The sequence below is a fragment of the Hylobates moloch genome, unplaced genomic scaffold (genome assembly GCF_009828535.3).
Source record: "Hylobates moloch isolate HMO894 unplaced genomic scaffold, HMol_V3 SCAFFOLD_22, whole genome shotgun sequence".
Classification (NCBI taxonomy): Eukaryota; Metazoa; Chordata; class Mammalia; order Primates; family Hylobatidae; genus Hylobates; species Hylobates moloch.
Genome location: NW_026652297.1, coordinates 9537401 through 9563998, shown reverse-complemented (window position 1 = coordinate 9563998; position 26598 = coordinate 9537401).

Below are 26598 nucleotides of genomic sequence, written 5' to 3'. Positions count from 1 at the left end.
TGTGTGTGTGTGTGTGTGTGTGTGTGTGTGTGTGTGTGTGTGTGTGTGTGTGTGTGTTTTCTGTATTAAATCTTCCATAATAACAAAACCTCCCCAGTAGCTCTCTGGGAACTTCAGGATCAAAAAAGCAGGTAACCCCATGCTAAGAGGCTCAGTTCCGTGACCTGGCCCTGTTTTCTCTTCCTTCCTCCCCTGTCTTTCCCATCAGACAATTGACTTAAGTTTCCCAAACAGGCAAAATAGGCAAGTCTGTTAAGCCTCCAAGCATTTTCCCATGCTGCACTCCACCTAAAGTGTCCTCACTTACCTTCTCCACTCATCTGGTGAACAAGCATCCCATCTCCCAGAAAGCCTTCTCTGCCCCTGCTCCTCATCTTTCCCCATCCTCAGACCTGTGCTGGGTTCTGCTGATCTCATGGTAGCTTGGGCATTCGCTCCCTTCCACTCTGGGCTCTTGAAGAGTAGGGCCCTGCCTCCCTGTTTTGCCTCCCTAGTACCAGGCCCAGAGCCGGGCACATGAACCACTGTCAGTGAAACTGTGCTGACTGAATGATGGGACATTGATACTTCTGCAGCAAAGCATACGCGTAGTCGTAGCAAGAGAGTAAATTGAGGCCATAAAGAGCCTTATGGCAGTTCAGGCGGGGCTCTGCTGCCAAAGAAGTTATTTTAAAAACTCAGTTTTCAGAGCTTTTGACCTTCAGAATTTTAGATAAGGGACTGTGGTTGCTTGAAATATCCAGCATTATTGTAAGGTTTTTTTAAGTTAGACTTTTTATTTTGTGAAAAACATTTAAACCCACAAAGAGCTTCTTGTGTATTGCACTTAATTTCCATATATCCTTCATTTCTTCCATTTTTATTTATTATTTGACACATAATAATTGTACATGTTTATGGAGTACAGAGTAATATTTTGATACACGTATGTAATATGGAATGATCAATTCAGGGTAATTAGCATATCCATCACCTCAAACACTTATCATTGTGTTAGGAACACTAAAAATCCTCTCTTCAAGCTGTTTGAAAATATGCAATAAATATTGTTCACTGTAATCCCCCTACAGCACTGTCGAACATTATAACTTATTCCTCCTATATAGCTGTACTTTTTGATCCATTAGGGAACCTCTTCCTATCCACCCACCCCGCTACCCTTCCCCGCCTCCAGTAAACAGTATTCTACACTCTACTTCTGTGAGTACAACTGTTTTAGTTCCCACATATGAATGAGAACATGAGATCTCTGTCTTCCTGTGCCTGACTTATTTCACTTAACACGTCTTCCAGGCTCATCCATGCCTGCCATGAATTACAGGATTTCATTTTTTTTATGGCTGAATAGTATTCCATTGTATATATACACTACATTTTCTTTTTCTGTTCATTTGTTACTGGACACCTAGGTTGATTCCATATTGTAGCTATTGTGAATGGTGCTGCAATAACCATGGGGTTACAGATATCTCTTTGATATGCTGATTTCCTTTCCTTTGGTTAAATACCGAGTAGTGGGATTGTGGGATCATATAGTAGCTCTATTTTTAGTTTTGTGAGGAACGTCCATACTGTTTTTCACAATGGCCATATGAATTTATATTTCAACCTATAGTGAATAGTTCCCTTTTCTCCACACCCTCACCAACATTTGTTGTTTTTTTGTCTTTTTGATAATAGCCATTCTACCAGGGGTAAGATGATATCTCATTGTGGGTTTTATGTGTATTTCCCTGATGACTAGTGATGTCGACCATTTTTTCATATACATTTTGGCCATTTGTATGTCTTCTTTTGAGAAATGATCTGATGTCTATTCAGATCATTTGCCCATTTTTAAATCAGATTATTTGTTTTTTGCTATTCAGTTGTTTGAGTTCTTTGTATATCCTGAATATCAATCCTTTGTTAAATGAATAGTTTGTAAATATTTTCTCCCATTCTGCAGATTGTCTCTTCACTCTGTTGATTGTTCCCTTTGCAGTGTAGAAACTTTTTTTTTGAGACAGAGTCTTGCTGTGCCGCCCAGGCTGGAGTGCATTGCCATGATCTCAGCTCTGCCTCCTGGGTTCAAGCAATTCTCCTGCCTCAGCCTCCTGAGTAGCTGGGATTACAGGCACGCAGGCTATTTTTTTTTTTTTTTTTTTTTTTTTTAGTAGAGATGAGGTTTCACCATGTTGGCCAGGATTGTCTCGAACTCCTGACCTCAGGTGATCCACCTGCCTCAGCCTCCTGAAGTGCTGTGATTACAGGCTTGAGCCACTGTTCCCGGCTAGAAACTTTAAAATTTTCCATAATCTCATTTGTCTGTGTTTGTTTTTGTTGCCTATGCTTCTGAAGTCTTATCCATAAAATTCTTAGATCATAAAATCCTGAAGCATTTCCCCTATGTTTTCTTCTAGTAGATTTATAGCTTCAGGTCTTACATTTGTCTTCAATCCTAATGAGTGGATGTTTGTATATAGTTAGAGATAGGAGTCCAGTTTCATTCTTCTGCCTGTGGGTATCCAGTCCAGCACCATTCATTGAAGAGGGTGTCATTTTCCTACTGTATTTTCTCAGTGCCTTTGTTGAAAAGCAGTTAGCTGTAAATACATGAATATATTTCTGGGTCGTCTATTCTGTTTCATTGGTCTATGTGTCTGGTTTTATTTCTAGTACCATACCATTTTGGTTACTATAGTTTTACAGTATTTTTTGATGTCAGGTAGTGCGATGCCTCCAGCTTTGTTCTTTTTGCTCAGGATTTATTTGACTATTCAAGGTCTTTTGTGGTTCCATACAAATTTTAGAATTTTTTTTTCTATTTCTGTGATGAATGCCATTGGTATTTTGATAGGGATTACATTGAATCTGTAGAATGCTTTGGGTAGCACAGTCATTTTAACATTATTAATTCTTCCAATTCATGAATATGGGATATAGTTTCTTTTCTGTGTTCCTTCTTCAATTTTTTCATCAGTGTTTTATAGTTTTTATGGTAGTGTTCTTTCACTTCCTTGGTAAAATTTATTCCCAGGCATTTTATTTTTGTAGCTATTACAAATGAGATTGCTTTCTTGATTTTCTCCTCAGCTAATTCATTATTGGTGTGTAGAAATGCTACTGATTTTTGTATGCTCATTTGTATCCTACAACTTTACTGTATTTTTTTATCAGTTCCAAGAGTTTCTTAGTGGTGTCTTTAGGTTTTTCTGTATATAAGAACTTGTTGTCTGCACACAGGAATAATTTGAATTCCTCTTTTCCAATTCGGTTGCTCTTTATTTCTCTGTCTTACCTAAGTTGCTCTGACTAGGACTTTCAATACTATGTTGAATAAGAATAATAAGTAGGCATTGTTATCCTGTACCAGTTACCAAAGACAAAGCTTTCAAGTTTTCCCTATTTAGTAAGATGTTAGCTGTGCGTTTGTCACACCTGGCCTTCCTTCTATACCTAATTTGTTTAAAGTTTTTATCATAAAGGGATGTTGGATTTCATCAAATGCTTTTTCCATGCCTATTGAGATGATTATGTGGTTTTTATCCTTCGTTCTGTTAATGTGAGTATCACATTTAGTGACTTGTTTATTTTAAACCATTCTTGCATCCCTGAGATAAATCCCCCTTGGATGAGAATTGTCATGGTGCATATACCCTTCATTTATTGTTAACTTGTTAACATCTTGGAATGTTTGCTTTCTCGTGTGTGTGTCTGTGTGTTTGTGTGTGTGTGTGTGTGTGTGTGTGTGTGTGTGTGTGTGTTATACAGACTAATGACTCCCCAAAGATGTCTACATCTTTATCTCTGGAGCCTATGAGTATATTTTGTTACATGGCAAGAAAGAATTAAGATTACAGATGAAATTAAGGCTTCTAATCAGCTGACTTTAAGATAATGACATTATAATGGATTATTCAGGTCGACCCAATGCAATCACAAAGGGCCTTATAAACAAGGAAAAGGGAGGCAGGAGAGTCAGAACCAGGGAGATAGCATCGTGAGAAAGATTCAACCAGCCATTACTTGTTTTAAAGATGAAAAGGGGCCAAGAGCCAGGGAATGCAGGCAACTTCTAGAAGCTGGAAAAGGCAAGAAAACAGATTATCTCCTAGAGCCTCCAGAAACGAATGCAGCCCTGCTGACTCCTTGATTTTGACCCAGTGAGACCCATTTTGGATTTCTGACTTCCATAACTGTTAATAATAAATTTGTGCTACTTAAAGCCCTAAGTTTCTGGTAACTTGTTAAAGCAACAATCAGAAGCTAATATAGTTTGCGTATTATTTACATATCCTCATTCAATTTTTTGTTTTAGTTCCTTTTTTTCAGTTAAAAGTAAATTGCAGAGATTAAGAACATTCTCTTATATAACTATAGTCCAATGACCAAATCTAGGGAAATTAACATTTGTGCATTGCTGCTATCTAATGTACAGTGCATATTCAAGTGATTGTCCCAAAAAGATTCAGTTCAGAATCACAGGCTGCATTTAGTTATCACGTCTGTTTAGTCTCCTTCAATCAGAGCTATTCTCAGTTTCACTTTGAAGACACTAATCCTTTTGAAAGTACAGATCAATTATTTTGTAGAATGACCTGTAATTTGGGTTTGTCTTAATTCATCTTTAAGATGAGATTGAGGTTATGCACCTTTGGGAAGGAATACCACAGAAGGGATATTGTGTGGCTGCAAGGTTAATTCTATTCCTGAAACAATTAGGAAATAATTACAAATGCAACCCAATTTTCAACTTCGGTGAGAAATAATTCAGAAAAAAATCCACCCTGATATTTTTCCTAATTGAAACCTATTTCTGGTTGAAAAGGTTTTAGAAACAGAGTTGGCTTGAGACTCAAATAGAAATAAGGTGTCGCCTCCCCTTCAGAAGCCTAGGGGGTGTCCAGCAGCTGTGGATGTGCACAGTGGCTCTTCCCCTCTGAGCTGAGGAGCAGGCACTGAGAACCTTCAGAACCTGGAGACAGCATCCACCCACAGAGGAGTACCCCTGAACATCTGTTTGATTAACATTTTATCAAAATGCACAAGATGCCCAAGAGCCTGAGAGATGACAACCATTAAAACACAGAGAGAAATAAAGAATGGTTTCATAGTCTTCTGTGATGATAAAGGGCAAATTAAATATGGTTTGAATAAACTCATTTGCCATTAGGTACTTGCCCTTTAACAGACTATTTAGTACTGTTGTATATATACAAGTTTGTGCTGCATATTAATACTTTTGTGATGGAATGGTATAATTTAGCTAGAATGAGTTTCTGAAGTTGAAAACAGCAGCTGGGTGCTCCCAGACTCCCTACCTCATAGAAGAATAGTCTGTAAAATGTTGACATTGTTTCTTTAAAACAATTTGATTCTGATTCCAGTTGCAGTTGTGATAAATGCTCTCTTTTTAATCTCCCTCTAGCCCCTCTCCACTTTTTTGGGATGGGATTTCATGCTGACTTGAGTGGGCATGAGAGCAAATGCTTTGCTATGTCATGCAGGAAATCAAGGATTTAAAGTAATATTGTGTTTATTGGTGCAATTTCCTGTCTGTTCCTGGAGGGCTTTACTTTAAAGCAGGTGGGAAGAGGGGAAGAGCCCAGGCCTGCAGTAGGCCTGTTCCAGCACTTCCCTTAGTCCTCACTCATTGAGACAGCATTCTCAGGCTGCAGAAGCACAGAATACAGTCATCAGTTTTCTTGTTTATTCATTTATTCATATTCAGCATATGTTTACTGAATTATAGTGAAATCATGGCAGAGCTTCATGGAATTTAGAACTTCCTTCAACAGTTCTTCATTGTGTATAGTGAAAAACCATTAAAATTGTGCTCACAGTTATATCTGTGGGAGAGACAGAGCTGAGAGGAGAAAGAGCTCCTCTCTAAAGGCCCCTGCAAGTAGAGTTTCCACTTACGATTGCGCCCCTGGAGTTTCAGATTTGGGAACTGAGACAAATTCTAAGGGCAGAAAGTCCAGCTCTTTGTGCCACACAAAGATTTATGTTAAGGCTGGGTGTGGTGGCTTATGCCTATAGTCCCAGTACTTTGGGAGGGTGAGGCGGGAGGGTCGCTTGACACCAGGAGTTCCAGACCAGCCTGGGCAACATAGTGAGACCTCGTCTCTACAAAAATTTTTAAAAATTAGCTGGGCATGGTGGTGTGTGCCTGTAGTCCCACCTACTCAGGAGGCTGAGATGGGAAGAACCCTTGAGCTCAGGAGTTTGAGACTACAGTGAGCTATGATCACGCTCCTGCACTCCAGCCTGAGTGACAGAACGAGACCCTGTCTCAAAAAAAAAAAAAAAAATGCCCAATGGGGCAGTGAACACCATGTCCTGTGTGAAACAGTGGAGGAAGGCAAGGTTATACAAACAAGTGGTTACCAAAGGGTATCATAAAATCACTACGGTTTCCTAGTTCAGACAGATCTAGGTTCAAATCCTGAGACTAGCACCTGCTTGGGAACTTGAGCAAGTCATCTTCTCTTATTTTTCCCATCTGTAAGATGGCAATTATAATGACCAATATGGTTGCTTTGGCCATTAAATTTGATGAGCGCCTGTGAGAAGGTTTGGTACACAGTAGGAGGCTGGTAAGTACAGGGTCCTTCATGCCACCCCACCCCCAATCCCCTCCCCAGCTGGAGGAAAGCAATAAATTGCACTTTCATTTAAACCCTTTAGCTGCCTGATGTATGCTTAGAGAAAATTTTGCCAGCCTTAGTCTTTTCCTCTTCCAAAAAAAAGAAAAAAATGAGCATTGAAAGGAGATGAATTGAGTAAAGAAAACATTTTTCTTTAACATGAATATATATATGTGTGTATATATATATATACATATATATATTTGAGAAACTTTGTCAGTAAGTCAAGTGTTCATCTGTATGAAGGAAAGAAATCACAGTGTAAATTCACCTTGCCTCAAGTTCCGCAAAGCCAAAGTCAAACCATAATTTGGAAGGTGAGAATAAATTGGTCAATTTTTGGTAGAAGAAATGTAGATTTTTCACATTGATTCCTCTCATGCCATTGCTCTTAGGAACTCCCATAATAAATTCCTTCTTGCAGCTGAACATCAGCCGAGGGTGGTCTGTGGGACCATGTGCCTAAAGGGAGTCCCTGCTTATCCAGCTTGCATTTCGGGCTGAGTGGTTGTTAGCAGAAGAGTGACACAGAGGCATTTCATCTTTACTCTTATGATACTAGCAAAGCATCATTAGATTATAATTTCATATTATCCAGAGATTCGTTACTCCAGCCCAAGTTAATTGGCACGGCAAGTGTCTTATGAGAAAAATCTGCAGTGTTAGCTAAGTGTTTCTATATGAAACAGAGACAGTTGTGTAGATGGTTAGATGTCCTTACTCTTTGTTACTTCTCTTAGAGATTGAGAATTCAATTGTTGAGGTGCTCAGACTGCAACTGTTTCAGCATCAGTAATTTCCAGTGTCTTCTGCTTCTTCATCTGGCAAATGGAGACAACAATACCCACCCCCTAGAGTTGTCCCTGAGATCCAGAAGGAGCATGAAAGAGAAGGCACTCTCGTTGTGATGATTTTGCTCTCATTCTGGAAGCTGCAGAGGAGACCTAGCTGTGCCAGCAATTCTCAGCAAGAACAGGACTGTGCACGAGGGGGCGCTCGGGAGGCTTGAGCGGTGCTTTTCGCCTTCAGGCTGATAGGACAGGAGGACGCTTGGTGGGTGTGGGTGGGGGTTGCTGGCAGCCCTGCAAAGTGTGGGACAGCCCCGTACAACACAGCTGTCATGAACCTCACATGAATTCTTAGTATTCTACCAGAAACTGACGTAGTGAACCACCTGCTCATAACTAGTTGATCCTAGAACTCTGTTTTATAAATAGAAGTATTTTGGGGTGGTTTCAATATACAGTGTTTTCTAGAAATGCATCTACTGTGTAAATCAAGGCAAAATTCATTTGATTGAAACTTTACCGAGAGTTGTTTGCCATTTCAGAGAGCCACAACACCAATGACACTACCACTCCTGTATCTGAGTCACAAATAACGCCCCTGGTTATCAGCCTGCATTTGAAGCTGCTTTGCTCACAGTGAGTTTACCTGTAAGTATTGGCATCTGACTGCTTCATTGTATCTGCTGCTGAAATTGGGCTCGAGCACCTATATATTAAACTACATATTATTACAAATTTCTTTCCTTTTATTTCTCCTTTATATTGGAATTAGGACATTATATTGATTGGGATATATTACATGTAAATTTTTTTCAAGATGATAAAGGAGGCCTTGCAAAATATTTGTTATACAAAGGGAAGTTTGATCAGGAAGGCTGAAACCTTCTGAACTAGGAGATCACCGAAGTTCCAGAATTCTGCATCATGTCTGATTTGGATGCTGTGGTTTATATCAATTTAAATTAGGCTCATCTGCCTGGAACAAAATACCCAAGGAAGTGGCTTAAACATCACAGAAGTCTGTTTCTCTTTCTCAGAAATGAAGTACAAAGATAGGCATTTGGGGCTGGCATGTCAATTCTAATGGTCATCCATCAGGGACCCAGCCTCCTTCCCCATTCCTGTTCCCTTATCCTTAATGCCAGGCTTCCATTTTCAAGGCTTTTGCACGATCCGAGATGATACTGGAGCTCCAGTCATCATGGCCATGGTTAAAGCAGGAAGCTAGGAATGGGAGGAAGGCAATAGGGTGCCCCACCACTATTTGTCCTCTTATAAGGAGCTTACTCAGAAGTCCCACGCCACAACTTCTACTCACATCACATTCGCCACCCCTAACTGCAAGATAACTTGGGAAATGTAGTTTTCAAGCTGAGCACATTGTTCTCCATTATGAAATCAGAATTCTATAATAAGAAAGGAAGGGAGAAAGGATATTAGGGTGGCATTTACCAATTTCAGTTGGGGCTGCTGCTAGTGTTGTTGATATGCAAGTACCTCCCTCCCCAGGCTTAGGGAGCCCATTGTCATGAAAAGAACAAAGGCTATGAAGCCCAAAAGACCTGGGTCACATTAAAACCCTTCCATTTACTTAATATTTGGTGACCTTAGCCAAGTGACTAAGCCTGTTTGAGCCGCATTTTCCTCAGCTGTACAATGGAGATACAAGTAGTACCTACCTTCTAGGGTCATGATGAGGTTTAAATAAGAAATTGTAAAAGCCCTTAGTAACCATTCGCGTCTCCTCCCACTCCACTCCTCCCATATCACTCCCCCTTCCATTACACAGTTCACAATAGCACTGTCCAGTGCTCTGTGAGGAAGCCCAGCACACTTTGTTGCAGATAGCAGCTGGATGAGCAGAGAGAGCAGGTCTGCAGGAAAACACCAGTCTCACACCTGTCAGCTCTTGGCCAGTTGCTCTCCGGGAAGGATGCGAAGACAGCTGGCCTTAGTTTTTCTGGGCTTTTCTCCATGGTCCTTTCCGGCAGGGCCAGCCAGAGGCCAAAATCTTGAACATAGTGAAGTCGCTTTACAGCATCTGCCTCCCCTGGCTGCACCAGGAAAGATCTGACCAGTGATTGTATGAACTTCTCGTCTGCTTCATTTCCAGAGAGGAAGTGCTTTTGAAATGACTTAGTTCATGTAATCACCATTTACCACCAAAAGGAACCAGTACTCCTTGGAGAAATGATTGATTCCAGGGCTGGGGCAGGATACGTACAAGATAAGCCTAAGACATCCTGTGCCAGCGAGCAGGGAAGCTCTCAGGACTACCAGGCTATGCCAGAAGGATATAGAGTCCAACTTGAAGGAGCTTTCAGTGGCCAAAGATGAGACAATTTGAGCATCAAAAAGAATAATGATTATAGTGTACTGAAATATCATACGTATTAGAAATCCTCTTTAAATGATACTCAAAAACTTATTTTTTTGGCCAATAAATTTATTTCATTAGTTTTTATTTTTTAAATTGACATAATTGAACATATCATGGGGTACATAGTGATATTTTGATCTACAAAATATATAGTGATCAGATCAGGGTGTATTGTGAGTTTCTCGGGTTTTTTTTTTTTTAATTTAAAGGGAATAAGTCATTATTCTGAAAAAAAGGTAAATCAAAGAAAATAATCAAGCATTAACCTTGCCTTTACTGGATGGTCTATGTTTCAGAATAGTCAAATTGTTGATGGGCAAAACTTTATCTTTTTTTTGCTGAGACAGTTTCACTCTTGTCACCCAAGCTGGAGTGCAGTGGTGCAAACTCGGCTCACTGCAACCTCCGCCTCCCAAGTTCAAGTGATTCTCCTGCCTCAGCCTGCAGAGTAGCTGGGATTACAGGTGTGCACCACCACGCCCAGCTAATTTTTGTATTTTTAGTACAGACGGGGTTTCACCGTGTCGGCCAGGCTGGTGTCTCAAACTCCTGACCTCAAGTGATCCGCCTGCCTCAGCCTCCCAAAGTGTTGGGATTACAGGCGTGAGCCACAGGGCCTGGCCTATCTTTATAGAAAAATCACGGCTTATAAAACTAAGAAACATGATCAAACATGATTAAATTAGAAAACCAGCATTTTGCAACTCTTACTGAAATCTAAGCAGCAATCATTAATGCTGCTAAAAACATTAGGTAAACGGTGAGGGTGTTTTATGATGGATAAATCAGGATGATACCAGCTGAACCCGCTAGTCAATTTTAACATGGCCAAAAGCATGACATCTAGATGTAAGGTTCCTCAAGGCGTTATGCCATAGAAAATACATAGCACCACCATGAAGTATTCTTGTCAAAAAAAATGTTGAACCAAACCAAGCTTATGGACAGTCCTACCACTTTACAGGAAATACGAGGGATGAAAGAATGTGTTAAGAAATGCTGTGAGGATACGATCTGCCATGACCAGAATGTCGGAAATCCCACAGGATAAATGACTCTTTCTTAAATGAATAAGTAATACAAGATTAAAAAGTCAAGGAGGATATTGTTATAGGTTAAAATAAATGTAAAAGACATTAAGACATATAAGCCATATGCAATGTAAGGAGCATAATTGGATTCTGATTTAGACAAACCAAATACAAAAAGACATCTTAAGACAATTGGAGAAACATGAACACAGATTGGGTATTAGATGATTTCAAGAAATCGTCATAATGGTATTGTGGTAATGTTTTTTAAAAGTCTGTATCTAACGCTAAAATAACATGATATCTAAGATTTACTTGAGAACGCTCCAGAAAAAAAAAATAAGAGGTGAGGAGAGAATAAGTGGACTAGATGAAAGAACTCGGCCACATGCTACTGACTGACAGGAGACTGATAGTCTTTCTGGACACCCATCCTCTGCCTGCTGGGGCCTCCCAGTGATTCGTGACGACGCATCATGACTGGGAATATGATTCCTGCACTTGAGGTTAAAAAGAAGAGAAAGGGAGCTGAAGAAGTCAGGTGAAATCAGTGGAAAAAGAAAACGAACGGGTTTAATCAAAGTTGGGTATTGCTTTGCTCACATACTTGAAAGCTTCAGGCAATGCAGGACTCAGGCCCCCAGGACTGTTCCTCCCTCATCTCCTGGTCCTATTTTCTTTATAATTCAGCCTTGGGAAGGCTTACTCTGCAGGATGCTCTGATCCCTCAAGGCCAATCACCCACCTATTGTTTCCGCCATTCCAGTGGAGAGACGGCTCCTCTTTTCTAAGAAGACAGCAGAAGTCCCAAGATGGGGTCTCCCTGGTGGACTTGGGTCACCTGCACAAACTTGAGCCCATTGCTGTGTCCCAGGAACTGAATATGATGAGGGGCCTTGGCAAAGAAGACAAAAAGATGTTCCTCTACCACTTTACTATCTCCAGCCTCCATTTCCTCATCTGTAACATGGACAGTGCTGTCTACCTGAGGAATCAATGGGATCTAGAAAATTCCTAGCACTCAGAATGTGATCAGCATAACTGCTCTTACCTCCACCCTCACTGTTGGTTCTACTGCTATTACTTCATGTGGAGACAGAGCTTGTGCTACAGGCTCCCTTTGAGCTGGCATGTGTGTGCCTCATGACAGTCACCTCATGTCACCACCCTCTTCCTCAGGGACATCAGAGAGCCCTAGAATTGGCAAAATATCTGGCGAAGTGGGGGTTGCTACACAGAAATTGGTTAGGCCACCTCTTTATGTTTACAGAATGCGTTTAGTCGTCCAGATTGGTTGTGCTCCAGCACAAAGATGCGTGGTCAAAATCTCTCTTTTTCAAAAACAATTATTTTAGTTCAAGCATGGTGGCTTATGCCCGTGACCCCAGCACTTTGGGAGGCAGAGGAGGAAGGACGGCTTGAAGCCAGTTTGAGACCAGCCTGAGCAACATAACCAGACCCCATCTCTACGAAATAAAAATACGAAAATTAGCCAAGTGTGGTGGTGCGTGCTTGTAGTCCCAGCTTCTAAGGAGGCTGAAGCAAGAGGATCACTTGAGCCCAGGAAGTCAAGGCTGCATGAGCTATGATTGTGCCACGGCACCCCAGCCTGGTTGACAGGGCGAGACCATGTGTCTAAAATAAATAAATAAACATTTAAAAACATATATCTTATCTTATTATGATATGAATATCTCTAGTCAAGCAATTTGGCAGCTTGATTCATTTGTCTCTATTGAACATGCTGGCTTGTGGTAACACACGCTGAGGAATTTTCAGTGTTTTGTCTTTCCAACCTTGGATAGAAGTCATGTGCAGAGGCCAAGAGCTCAACATTCATTCTGTAAAAAGAATCTGGTGAAGTAGATCAAGAACATAGGCTTTAAGGCAATCCTAAGCAAAAAGAACCAAGCTGGACCAGGGGCAGTGGCTCACGCCTGTAATCCTGGCACTTTGGGAGGCTGAGGCCAGAGGATTTCTTGAGCTCAGGAGTTCAAGACCAGCCTAGGCAACATGGTGAAACTCTATTTCTACCAAAAATACAAAAAATTAGGTGGGTGTGGTGGCTTGCTCCTGTGGTCCTGAGAGGTGAAGCTGGCTGGGCTTCTGGGTCAGGTGGGGACTTGGAGAACTTTTCTGTCTAGCTAAAGCATTGTAAACACATCAATCAGCGCTCTGTGTCTAGCTAAAGGTTTGTAAACGCACCAATCAGCACTCTGTAAAAACGCACCAATCAGCACTCTGTACAATGGACCAATCAGCTCTCTGTAAAATGGACCAATCAGCAGGATGTGGGCGGGGGCTAAATAGGGGAATAAAAGCTGGCCACCAAAGCCAACAGCAGCTACCAGCTTGGGTCACTTTCCATGCCGTGGGAGCTTTGTTCTTTCGCTCTTCACAATAAATCTTGCTGCTGCTCACTCTTTGGGGCCGCACTAACTTTATGAGCTGTAACACTCACCGCGAGAGTCTGTGGCTTCATTCCTGAAGTCAGTGAGACCATGAACCCACGGGGAGGAACAAACAACTCCGGACACGCCACCTTTAAGAGCTGTAACACTCACTGCGAAGGTCTGTGGCTTCACTCCTGAAGTTAGTGAGACCACGAACCTACTGGAAGGAAGAAACTCCAGACACATCTGAACATCTGAAGGAACAAACTCCAGACACACCATCTTTAAGAGCTGTAACACTCACTGCGAGGGTTTACAGCTTCATTCCTGAAGTCAGCGAGACCAAGAACCCACAGGAAGGAATAAATTCCGGACACAGTCCCAGCTACTGGGGAAGCTGAGCCATGAGAATCGCTTGAACCCTGGAGGCAGAGGTTTAGTGAGCTAAGATCACACCACCACACTCCAGCCTGGGCAATGCAGCAAAACTCTGTCTCAAAAAAACAAAAGAAGACATACATGCAGCCAACACGTGGAAAAAAGCTCAACATTGCTAATCATTAGAGAAATGCAAATCAAAACCACAATGAGATACCCTCTCACGTCAGTCAGAATGGCGATTATTAAAAAGTCCGGAAACAACACATGCTGGCAAGGTTGTAGAGAGAAGGGAACGTGTACACTGTTGGTGGGAATGCAAATTAATTCAACCATTGTGGAAAGCAGTATGGCAATTCCTCAAAGGGCTAAAAAGCAGAACTACCTTTCAACCCAGCAATCCCATTACTGGGTATATGACCAGTAACTTAAATCATTCTGCCATAAAGACACATGCAAGTGAATGTTCACTGCAGCACCACTCACAATAGTAAAGACATGAAATCAACCTTAATGCCCATTAATGACAGATCAAATAAAAGAAAATGTGGCACATATATACCACAGAGTACTATGCAGCCATGAAAAAGAAAGAGATCATGTCTTTTGCAGGAACATGGATGGCGCTGTAGGCCATTATCCTTAGCAAACTAACTTGGAAACGGAAAACCAAATACCACATGCTCTCACTTATAAGTGGGAAATAAATGATGAGAACTCATGGACACGAAGAAGGGAACAACAGACACTGGGGCCTACTTGAGGGTGGAGGGTGGGAGGAAGACAAGCAGCAGAAAAGATAACTGTTGGGTACTAGGCTTAGTACCTGGGTGATGACACAATCTGTACAACAAACCCCCTTGACATGAGCTGACCTATATAACAAACCTGCACATGTACCCCGAGCCTAAAATAAAAGTTAAAAAAAGAAAAGAATTGTCTAGCTAGGCAGTAATGTGTTTGGCTTATTAATGTTTATGGAAAAAAGCATAAAAATAACATAGGCTTTGGAAGCAGACTGCTTGGTTTAAATCGTGAGTGTGGCCTTGGACAAGCACTGTCCTCATCTGTAAAATGGCGGTTAGAATGTGGCTGTGAAATTTGGAGGAGGAAACTGGGTCCCAGTTTCCCGCAAAGGGGCAGCTCCGTTTCCTCCTGTGTGGAGGTGGTCTGAGGCACAGTGTGCGCTTGAGGGCAGCAAGTGGGGGCTCTTGGCGAGGACTGAGCTGTGCGGCGCTGGCTCCTTTGTGCGCCCCCTTTGTCGACCATCTGCCTGGCCGAAGGTGCCGTCTGCCATCTGGGCCCAGACTGCTGCTCCGTCTCCCTAGGCTCGGGCCGCCCAGGGCCTCCCTCTGAACAATGCCGAGGACGCCTGCGGGGTGGGCCAGCCTCTGCTTGGGGCCTGCCCCTCGGCCCCTCTCCCTGGGAGCCAAGCCCAGCTGCGCCCGCGGCCCGGGCTCCTGTGGGGGACTTTCCTGGACTCCCTTGCTGCCTTGCTGCTCCACCCCAGGCCTGCCTCCGCGCTGTTTCCTCACTGGGTTGGTTCTGACTTTGTGCAGGAACTGACCAGGCCTGGAGGCACCAGTGTGTCTGGATTTACGAGAATGTTACTGAGTTAATTCTGTCTCCTGTGCGTTATTCTCCTTCTTCCTCCTTCTTGGACATGGACCCATCATCCGTGTTTAGGTGGTGTTCATTAAAGAAATTCCTCTCTGTAATTTTGTTGCAGTGACTCTGTGGATGTTTCCTCAGTTAGGCTCTGCACAGGGAGAGCTGGTGGGCAGAGGGTGCGTGATTATGTACAAGGGGCCTGGGGAGGGTAGGAGGAAAAATAAAGAAGAAAACAATAGTTTCAAATAATTGGGGGAAACAGTCCCATTTTTATTTGCATATATAACCTGAGGCTTTGAACAATTAGGTTTTAATATTTCACAATAAAATGAGCACGACTCCAAAAAACATAGTAATAAACAGACTTGTCTTCACAGAGAAAGAAATCAAATGAGTTCCTTGTAGAATAATTTTACTTTCATTGTGCCTTTGACCATCACTGATAGCCCTGTGAGGCAGGTAGCATTACCACCACAGAGAGCACGGGAAGGGAAAGCTCAGAGAAGGTAAGTGACTTGCCGTAAATCACACAGCTGGCAAATGGCAGAGGCTAACTCAGATCCGGGGTTCTCTGGCTCCAAACTCTGTGCTCGCCTCAACAGGCTCACCCAGTCCATTGTGAGGCATGGAGCCCTGTGGGTGTAAGTCTTGTGTTGCTCGCTCATTGATGGGTGATGTGACCTCCCACCAGGCCTCAGCCTCCTTCCCTGTAAAGCAGGGGTATCACTCATCCTATTGCAGAAGGTGCTCCTAAGCCTTAAGTAAAATAATAGATAAGGAGGAATTGTTAAAAGTACAGAGAGCAGCTGTTCTCTGTGTGGATGCTGCTTTTTATACCAAGCCTGTGAACCCTGTAATTTCTTTTAACAGGTGGCATTCGCAGTCCAGGCATGTGCCACAGTGGCTCAGGGATCTCCCTGCCATAGAGAAGAAGAGAAATGCAACATCTCTGGCAAGGGTGCAGGAAGCTGAATGTGATGGCTTTGAAGAGGAGGAAGGAAGCCACAGTGAGGAAGAGGAGGGGATGAAGATTCAAAGTACAGGTGGCCACAGGGAAGGGCAGGAGAGATGACTCAGGCCTTGGAGGCAGAGCCAGGGAAAAGGAAACACACAAATGAAAGAAAGCAGGCCACAGCAAAGAAACCACCTCAGCGTCTTGACCTCCTAGCAACTCCAGATGCCCCACAACACATGCACATAGCCCACTGAGTGTTCCCAGTGCTTTTCCCAGCCCCCCCAGAACAGCAAGGGTCTCCAACCAGGGAAAGAATTAAAGCTGCCAAGACCCCATTTTGTTTCCCCAGAAGTATCCAAAAGGGTATTGTATACTTCTGTTAACATTCTGTATTTTTTTGTATATATACATTTCATTGTTCATTTCTATTTTTTTTTGGTTTTTGTTTGTTTTGTTGTAGTTGTTGTTTGAGACAGAGTTTCGTTTCTATTGCCCAGGCTGGAGTGTAGTGGTGCAATCTCGGCTCACTGCAACCTCTCCCTCCGGGGTTCAGGTGATTCTCTTGCCTCAGCCACCCAAGTAGCTGGGATTACAGGCACACCTCACTAGGCCTGGCTAATTTTTTTAGTATTTTTAGTGGAGACTAAAAATTTTAGTGGGTTTTGCCATGTTGGCCAGGCTGGTTTCAAACTCTGGGTCTCAAGTGATCCACCCGCCTCGGCCTCCCAAAGTGCTGGGACTACAGGCATGAGTCACCACGCCCATTCCCACTTTTTAAACTGAGTTATTTGCTGTCTTATTATTGAACTGTGAGAGTTGTTCATAAATTCTGGATACAAGTCACTTACCAAATATGTGTTTTTCACATATTTTCTGCCCACTGTGGCTTATCTTCTCATAGTCATAGCAGTCTTTCAAAGAACAGAAACTTTTCATTTTGATGAAGTCCAACTTATCAATTTTTCTCTTAAGGTTCATGCTTTTTATGTTCTCTTTAGGAAATATTTCCCTAAGTCTTAAAGTCAGGAAGATGAAGATTTGACATTAACTCTAGGATCCATTTTGAATTAATTTTTGCATATGGTTCAAGTTAAAGATTAAGATTTTTTTGTGCATGTGGAGGTCCAAATGTTTTAATATTATTTGTTGAAAAATCTATGCTTTCTCCATTGATTGATCATGGAACTTTGTTGAAAATCAATTGACTATATATGTGTAGTTCTATTTATGGTTTCTATTCTGTTCCATTGATCTATATGTCCATTCTTATGTCAATTCCACACTGTCCTGATTATTATAGTGAGTTATGAAACCAGGTAGTGTGAATCCTCTAACTTGCTCTTCCTTTTCAAAATGGTTTTGGCTACTATCAGTTCTTTGTTTTCCCATATGAATTTTAGAATCAGCTTGTAAATTTTGAAAAGCCCCCTGGAATATTGATTAGGATTGTGCTTAATTTATACATCAGTTTTGGGTAATTGATGTTTAATCTTGAGTCTTCTGATTTATGAATATGGTATGTCTGTTCATTTATTTGAGTCTTCTTTGATTTCTTTCATACATATCTTGCACATACTTATTAAGATGTATCCCTTTGTATTTTTTGGTTTGTTTGTTTTTTGAGACAAGATTTCTCTCTGTCGCCCAGGCTGGAGTGCAATGGTGTGATCTTGGCTCACTGCAGCCTCTGCCTCCCAAACTCAAGCTATCCCCCAACCTCAGCCTCCCAAGTAGCTGGGACTACAAGTGCACACCACAATGCCTGGCTGATTTTTGTATTTTTTGTAGAGATGGGGTTTCACCATATTGCCCAGGCTGTTGTCAAACTCCTCTGTGCAAGTGATCCACCTGCCTCAGCCTTCCAAAGTGTTGGGATTATAGGTATGAGCCACCATGCCGACTATTTTGTTTTTATGCTCTGATAAATGGTACTGTTTTATAAATTTTATTTCTAATCATTCATTTGTAGTATATACAAATACAGTAGATTTTTGTATATTGACTTTGTTTCCTCTGATATTGCTAAATTCTCTTAATAGTCTTAATTGGTTTTTTGTAGATTCTTTGGAATTTTTTACCTATATGATCATGTTAACAAATAAGGACAGTTATATTTCTTCCTTTCCAATCTGAATGCCTTCTATTTCTTTTCTTTGTCTCATTGAGCTTGTGAGGATCTCTACTATGACATTGAATAGAAGTGCTGAGAGTGAATATTTTTATTTCCATTCTTGGGGGAAAGCCTTCAGTTTTTCACCAATGGTATTAGTTTAGCTGTAGGTTCATCATAGATACCCTAATCAGGTTGAGAAATTTCTTTGTTCACTTCTATTAGTTTGCTGATAATTTTTTAAAAGTCATAAATGTGAATTGAATTTTGTCAAATATTTTTTGCAGCTATTGAGATGCTAACAAAGTTCCTTTTTTTTTTTTTAGCCTGTTGATGCTGTGAATTACCTTGATTGATGTTTGAATATTCAGCCAACCTTGCATTCCTGGAATAAACCTTAATTGGTCATGATGTACTATCTTTTAAAATATATTATTGGGGCTGGGTGTGGTCACAGCTCATGCCTGTAATCCCAACACTTTGGGAGGCTGAGGCAGGCAGATTTCTTGAGCTCAGGAATTTAAAACCAGCCTGGGCAACATAGCAAAACTCCATCTCTATCAAAAATACAAAAATTAGCTGAGCATGGCACCTGTAGTCCCAGCTACTTGGGAGGATGAGATGGGAGGATCTCTTGAGCCTCAGAGGTGGAGGAGGTTGCAGTGAGCTGAGATTGTGCCACTGCACTCTAGCCTGGACAACAGAGGGAGACCCTGTCTCTCTCTCTCTGTCTATCTGTATATATACATATATAGATAGATAGAGATAGAGATAGAGATATAAAAATATAATAATACATATTATTTATATATGTAATATATGTAATAATAATACACAGTATTATATATTATATATCTATATTAGATATATATTAGATAATATAGATATATATGTATTTGGATAATATATATACACACACATATATATGTATTTGGATTAGATTTGCTAAATTTTAAAGAAATGTTTGCATCAATGTTCATAATAGTCTGTGGTTTACTTTTCTTTTCATGTTGTCTTTGGTATCAGGATAGTGCTGGCCTCAGCATGAGTTGGGAAGTGTTCCACCCTCTTCTATTTTCTGGAAGAGTTTGTGTAGAACTGGTCTTATTTCCTTCTTAGATGTTTGGTAGAAATCACAAGTAAAACCCTCTGGGATTGAACTCTTTTTGTGAGAATATTTTAAACTCTGAATTTAGTTTCTTTCTATATAGAGAGCTATTCAGGTCATATATTTCTTGTCAAGTGAGTTTTGGTAATTTGTATCTTTCAGAGAATTTGTCCATTTAATGTAAGTTATCAGTTTTATTGGTACAAAGTTGTTTGTAAAGTTGTTCATAAAAGTGGTACAAAAATTTTCCTTTTTCTTTTAATATTTATTGGATCTATAGTAATGTCTCCTCTTTCATTCCTCATCGTGATAATTTGTGTCTTTTCTCTTTTTCTCTTGATTAGTTTGGCTAGATGTTTATCAACTTTATGTATCTTTTTTTTAAAAAAAGTTCATTTATTTTTATTCTTTCTCTGTTTTCAATTCCGTTTATTCCTGTTCTTCTCTTTATTGTTCCCTTCCTTCTACTTGCTTTGGGATTACTTTATTCTTTTTATCGTTGCTTAATGTAGAAGATATTATTGATTTAAGGCCCCTTCTGTTTTCTAATATCAGCATTTTGTAATATAAATTTCTCTCTAAGCATTACTCTAATTGAAAAAGTTATAGATTATGTTATGTTGTGTTTTTATTATCATTCAATTTAAAATATGTTTAATTTTCCTTGTAACCTTCTCTTTGATTTAGGAGTTATTTAAAAATGTGCTGCTCAATTTTCAAATATTTGTATATATTCCAAATATCTTTCTGTTTGATTATATTTAACTGACTTCTGGTTTAATTTTGTTTAAATGATTATACTTTTTATGATGTTGATTTTTTGTAAACATGTTGAGATTTGTTTCACGGCATAGAATATGGGTTATTTTCATGTTTGTTCAATGTGTACTTGAAAAGATTGTGTATTCTATTTTGGGTTAGAGTGTGCTATAAATGCCAATTAGGTCATGTTGGTCAATCTCTGTGTGACTTCAATATGTTGAAACTTGTTTTGTGGCTCATTATATAGTCTCTGTTACTGAACATACCTTATGGGCTTGGAAAAATAATGTGTATTTTTTGTTATTACAGTTTTTTTGTGGTTATCCTTTACTAAGAGAGGGGGTTAAAAATCTTTACCTATAACTCAGAAATTGTCTATTTTTCCTTTAATTCTGTATAATTTTGCTTCATAAATTATACAGCTGTTATGTTGAGTATATATACTTTTATGATTCATTTTATGCTGTTGAATATATACATATTTATAATTCATGTCTTCCTGTTTAGTTTACCACTTTATAATTACGAAATGACCCTTTTTTATCTCTGTAACATTTTTTCTGCCATTAAGATAGCCACCGTAGCTTTCTTAATCTTAGTGTTTACCTGCTGTATTTTTAAAAATCTATTTTCTTTCAATTGCTCTAGATTTTTATTTTTAAAGTGCATCTCTTAGTTGCACTTAGTTTTAAAGTGCTCCTCTTAGTTTGCACTTTTTTTTAGTACACTTTGACAATCTCAGCCTTTTCATTAGAGGGTTATTCAAAACATTTGGTGTAGTTACTTATATACTTGAATTTGAATTAATAACTTTATGATTAGTTTTCTGTCTCCTCTTTTTAAATTTTTAAATAATTTTTCTTTCCCTCCTTTTCTATTTCATTTCATATGGAGTCCTTTTTCTAGCATTTCATTTAAATTAATTGATTGGCTTTTATCTACATGTCTTTGCATTTCTTTTTGTTAGTTGCACCAGTGATTACAATACATATCCTTAACTTTCCATGGTTTATTTAAAATTAATATCGTACCACTTCATGAAAATATGGGACAATATTTTACAGCATTATATGTCTGAGTCCACCTAATTTCATTCTTTATGCCATAGTTGTCATAGTATTACTTCTACACATATTATAAATCCCGTAAGGTAATATACTTTTTTGTTTAAACAGTTCTATGCATTTTAAAGAAGTAGATCTGGAGGAGGGAGCCAAGATGGCCGAATAGGAACAGCTCCGGTCTACAGCTCCCAGCGTGAGCGACGCAGAAGATGGGTGATTTCTGCATTTCCATCTGAGGTACCGGGTTCATCTCACTAGGGAGTGCCAGACAGTGGGCGCAGGACAGTGGGTGCAGCGCACCGCGTGCGAGCCGAAGCAGGGCAAGGCATTGCCTCACTCGGGAAGCACAAGGGGTCAGGGAGTTCCCTTTCCTAGTCAAAGAAAAGGGTGATAGACGGCACCTGGAAAATCATGTCACTCCCATCATAATACTGCGCTTTTCCGACGGGCTTAAAAAAGGGCACACCAGGAGATTATATCCCGCACCTGGCTTGGAGGGTCCTGTGCCCACGGAGTCTCACTGATTGCTAGCACAGCAGTCTGAGATCAAACTGCAAGGTGGCAGCGAGGCTGGGGGAGGGGCACCCGCCATTGCCCAGGCTTGCTTAGGTGAACAAAGCAGCCAGGAAGCTCGAACTGGGTGGAGCCCACCACAGTTCAAAGAGGCCTGCCTGCCTCTGTAGGCTCTGCCTCTGGGGGCAGGGCACAGACAAACAAAAAGACAGCGGTAACCTCTGCAGACTTAAATGTCCCTGCCTGACAGCTTTGAAGAGAGTAGTGGTTCTCCCAGCATGCAGCCGGAGATCTGAGAATGGGCCGTCTGCCTCCTCAAGTGAGTCCCTGACCCCTGAGCAGCCTAACTGGGAGGCACTCCCAAGTAGGGGCAGACTGACACCTCACACGGCCGGGTACTCTGAGACAAAACTTCCAGAGGAATGATCAGGCAGCAGCATTCGCCGTTCACAAAAATCCATTGTTCTGCAGCCTCCGCTGCTGATATCCAGGCAAACAGGGTCTGGAGTGGACCTCTAGCAAACTCCAGCAGACCTGCAGCTGAGGGTCCTGTCTGTTAGAAGGAAAACTAACAAACAGAAAGGACATCCACACCAAAAACCCATCTGTACATCACCATCATCAAAGACCAAAAGTAGATAAAACCACAAAGATGGGGAAAAAACAGAGCAGAGCTCTAAAAAGCAGAGCACCTCTCCTCCTCCAAAGGAACGCAATTCCTCACCAGCAACGAACAAAGCTGGATGGAGAATGACTTTGATGAGTTGAGAGAAGAAGGCTTCAGACGATCAAACTACTCCAAGCTACAGGAGGAAATTCAAACCAAAGGCAAAGAAGTTAAAAATTTTGAAAAAAATTTAGATGAATGTATAACTAGAATAACCAATACAGAGAAGTGCTTTAAGGAGCTGATGGAGCTAAAAGCCAAGGCTCGAGAACTACGTGAAGAATGCAGAAGCCTCAGGAGGTGATGCGATCAACTGGAAGAAAGGGTATCAGTGATGTAAGATGAAATGAATGAAATGAAGAAGGCAAGTTTAGAGAAAAAAGAATAAAAAGAAATGAACAAAACCTCCGAGAAATGTGGGACTATGTGAAAAGACCAAATCTACATCTGATTGGTGTACCTGAAAGTGATGGGGAGAATGGAACCAAGTTGGAAAACACTCTGCAGGATATTATCCAGGACAACTTCCCCAATCTAGCAAGGCAGGCCAACATTCAGATTCAGGAAATACAGAGAATGCCACAAAGATACTCCTCGAGAAGAGCAACTCCAAGACACATAATTGTCAGATTCATCAAAGTTGAAATGAAGGAAAAAATGTTAAGAGCAGCCAGAGAGAAAGGTCGGGTTACCCACAAAGGGAAGCCCATCAGACTAACAGCTGATCTCTCAGCAGAAACTCTACAAGCCAGAAGAGAGTGGGGGCCAATATTCAACATTCTTAAAGAAAAGAATTTTCTTCTAACAGACAGGACCCTCAGCTGCAGGTCTGTTGGAGTTTGCTAGAGGTCCACTCCAGACCCTGTTTGCCTGGGTGTCAGCTGCGGTGGCTGCAGAACAGCAGATTTTCGTGAACCGCAAATTCAGCTGTCTGATCGTTCTTCTGGAAGTTTTGTCTCAGAGGAGTACCGGGCCCAGTGAGGTGTCAGTCTGTCCCTACTAGGGGGTGCCTCCCAGTTAGGCTGCTTGGGGGTCAGGGACCCACTTTAGGAGGCAGTCTGCCCGTTCTCAGATCTCCAGCTGCGTGCTGGAAGAACCACTACTCTCTTCAAAGCTGACCGACAGGGACATTTAAGTCTGCAGAGGTTACTACTGACTTTTTGTTTGTCTGTGCCCTGCCCCCAGAGGTGGAGCCTACAGAGGCAGGCAGGCCTCCTTGAGCTGTGGTGGGCTCCACCCAGTTCGAGCTTCCTGGCTGCTTTGTTTACCTAAGCAAGACTGGGCAATGGTGGGCGCCCCTCCCCCAGCCTCGCTGCTGCCTTGCAGTTTGATCTCAGACTGCTGTGCTAGCAATCAGCGACACTCTGTGTGCATAGGACCCTGCTAGCCAGGTGTGGCACACAATCTCCTGGTGTGTCATTTTCTAAGACCATTGGAAAAGCGCAGTATTAGCGTGGGAGTGACCCGATTTTCCAGGTGCCGTCTGTCACTCCTTTCTTTGACTAGGAAAGGGAACTCCCTGACCCCTTGCACTTCCCGAGTGAGACAATGCTTTGCCCTGCTTCAGCTCCGCTCGCACACGGTGTGCTAAACTCACTGTCTTGCACCCACTGTTTGGCACTCCCTGGTGAGATGAACCCAGTACCTCAGATGGAAATGCAGAAATCACCCATCTTCTGCGTCGCTCATGCTGGGAGCTGTAGACCTGAGCTGTTCCTATTCGGCCATCTTGGCTTAGACTCCCACACAATAATAATGGGAGATTTCAACACCCCACTGTCAACATTAGACAGATCAATGAGACAGAAAGTTAACAAGGATACCCAGGAATTGAACTCAGCTCTACACCAAGCAGACCTAATAGACATCTACAGAACTCTCCACCCCAAATCAACAGAATATACATTCTTTTCAGCACCACACCATACCTATTCCAAAATTGACCACATAGTTGGAAGTAAAGCTCTCTTCAGCAAATGTAAAAGAACAGAAATTATAACAAAATGTCTCTCAGACCACAGTGCAATCAAACTAGAACTCAGGATTAAGAAACTCACTCAAAACCGCTCAACTACATGGAAACTGAACAACCTGCTCCTGAATGACTACTGGGTACATAACGAAATGAACACAGAAATAAAGATGTTCTTTGAAACCAATGAGAACAAAGACACAACATACCAGAATCTCTGGGACACATTCAAAGCAGTGTGTAGAGGGAAATTTATAGCACTAAATGCCCACAAGAGAAAGCAGGAAAGATCCAAAATTGACACCCTAACATCACAATTAAAAGAACTAGAAAAGCAAGAGCAAACACATTCAATAGCTAGCAGAAGGCAAGAAATAACTAAAATCAGAGCAGAACTGAAGGAAATAGAGACACAAAAAACCCTTCAAAAAATTAATGAATCCAGGAGCTGGTTTTTTGAAAAGATCAACAAAATTGATAGACCACTAGCAAGACTAATAAAGAAGAAAAGAGAGAAGAATCAAATAGATGCAATAAAAAATGATAAAGGGGATATCACCACCTATCCCACAGAAATACAATCTACCATCAGAGAATACTACGAACACCTCTACACAAATAAACTAGAAAATCTAGAAGAAATGGATAAATTTCTCGATAAATACACCCTCCCAAGACTAAACCAGGAAGAAGTTGAATCTCTGAATAGACCAATAACAGGCTCTGAAATTGTGGCAATAATCAATAGCTTACCAACCAAAAAGAGTCCAGGACCAGATGGATTCACAGCCAAATTCTACCAGAGGTACAAGGAGGAACTGGTACCATTCCTTCTGAAACTATTCCAATCAATAGAAAGAGAGGGAATCCTCCCTAACACATTTTATGAGGCCAGCATCATCCTGATACCAAAGCCTGGAAGAGACACAACCAAAAAAGAGAATTTTAGACCAATATCCTTGATGAACATTGATGCATAAGTCCTCAATAAAATACTGGCAAACCGAATCCAGCAGCACATCAAAAAGCTTATACACCATGATCAAGTGGGCTTCATCCCTGGGATGCAAGGCTGGTTCAACATACGCAAATCAATCAATGTAATCCAGCATATAAACAGAACCAATGACAAAAACCACATGATTATCTCAATAGATGCAGAAAAGGCCTTTGACAAAATTCAACAACGCTTCATGCTAAAAACTCTCAATAAATTAGGTATTGATGGGACATATCTCAAAATAATAAGAGCTATCTATGACAAACCCACAGCCAATATCATACTGAATGGACAAAAACTGGAAGCATTCCCTTTGAAAACAGGCACAAGACAGGGATGCCCTCTCTCACCACTCCTATTCAACATAGTGTTGGAAGTTCTGGCCAGGGCAATCAGGCAGGAGAAGGAAATAAAGGGTATTCAATTAGGAAAAGAGGAAGTCAAATTATCCCTGTTTTCACATGACATGATTTTATATCTAGAAGACCCCACTGTCTCAGTCCAAAATCTCTTTAAGTTGATAAGCAACTTCAGCAAAGTCTCAGGATACAAAATCAATGTACAAAAATCATAAGCATTCTTGTACACCAATAACAGACAAACAGCCAAATCTTGAGTGAATTCCCATTCACAATTGCTTCAAAGAGAATAAAATACCTAGGAATCCAACTTACATGGGACGTGAAGGACCTTTTCAAGGAGAACTACAAACCACTGCTCAATGAAATAAAAGAGGATACAAACAAATAGAAGAACATTCCATGCTCATGGGTTGGAAGAATCAATATCGTGAAAATGGCCATGCTGCCCAAGGTAATTTATAGATTCAATGCCATCCCCATCAAGCTACCAATGACTTTCTTCACAGAATTGGAAAAAACTACTTTAAAGTTCATATGGAACCAAAAAAGAGCCCGCATCACCAAGTCAATCCTATGCCAAAAGAACAAAGCTGGAGGCATCACGCTACCTGACTTCAAACTATACTACAAGGCTACAGTAACCAAAACAGCATGGTACTGGTACCACAACAGAGACATAGATCAATGGAACAGAACCGAGCCCTCAGAAATAATGCCACATATCTACAACTATCTGATCTTTGACAAACCTGACAAAAACAAGCAATGGGATAAGGATTCCCTATTAATAAATGGTGCTGGGAAAACTGGCTAGCCATATGGAGAAAGCTGAAACTGGATCCCTTCTTTACACCTTATACAAAAATTAATTC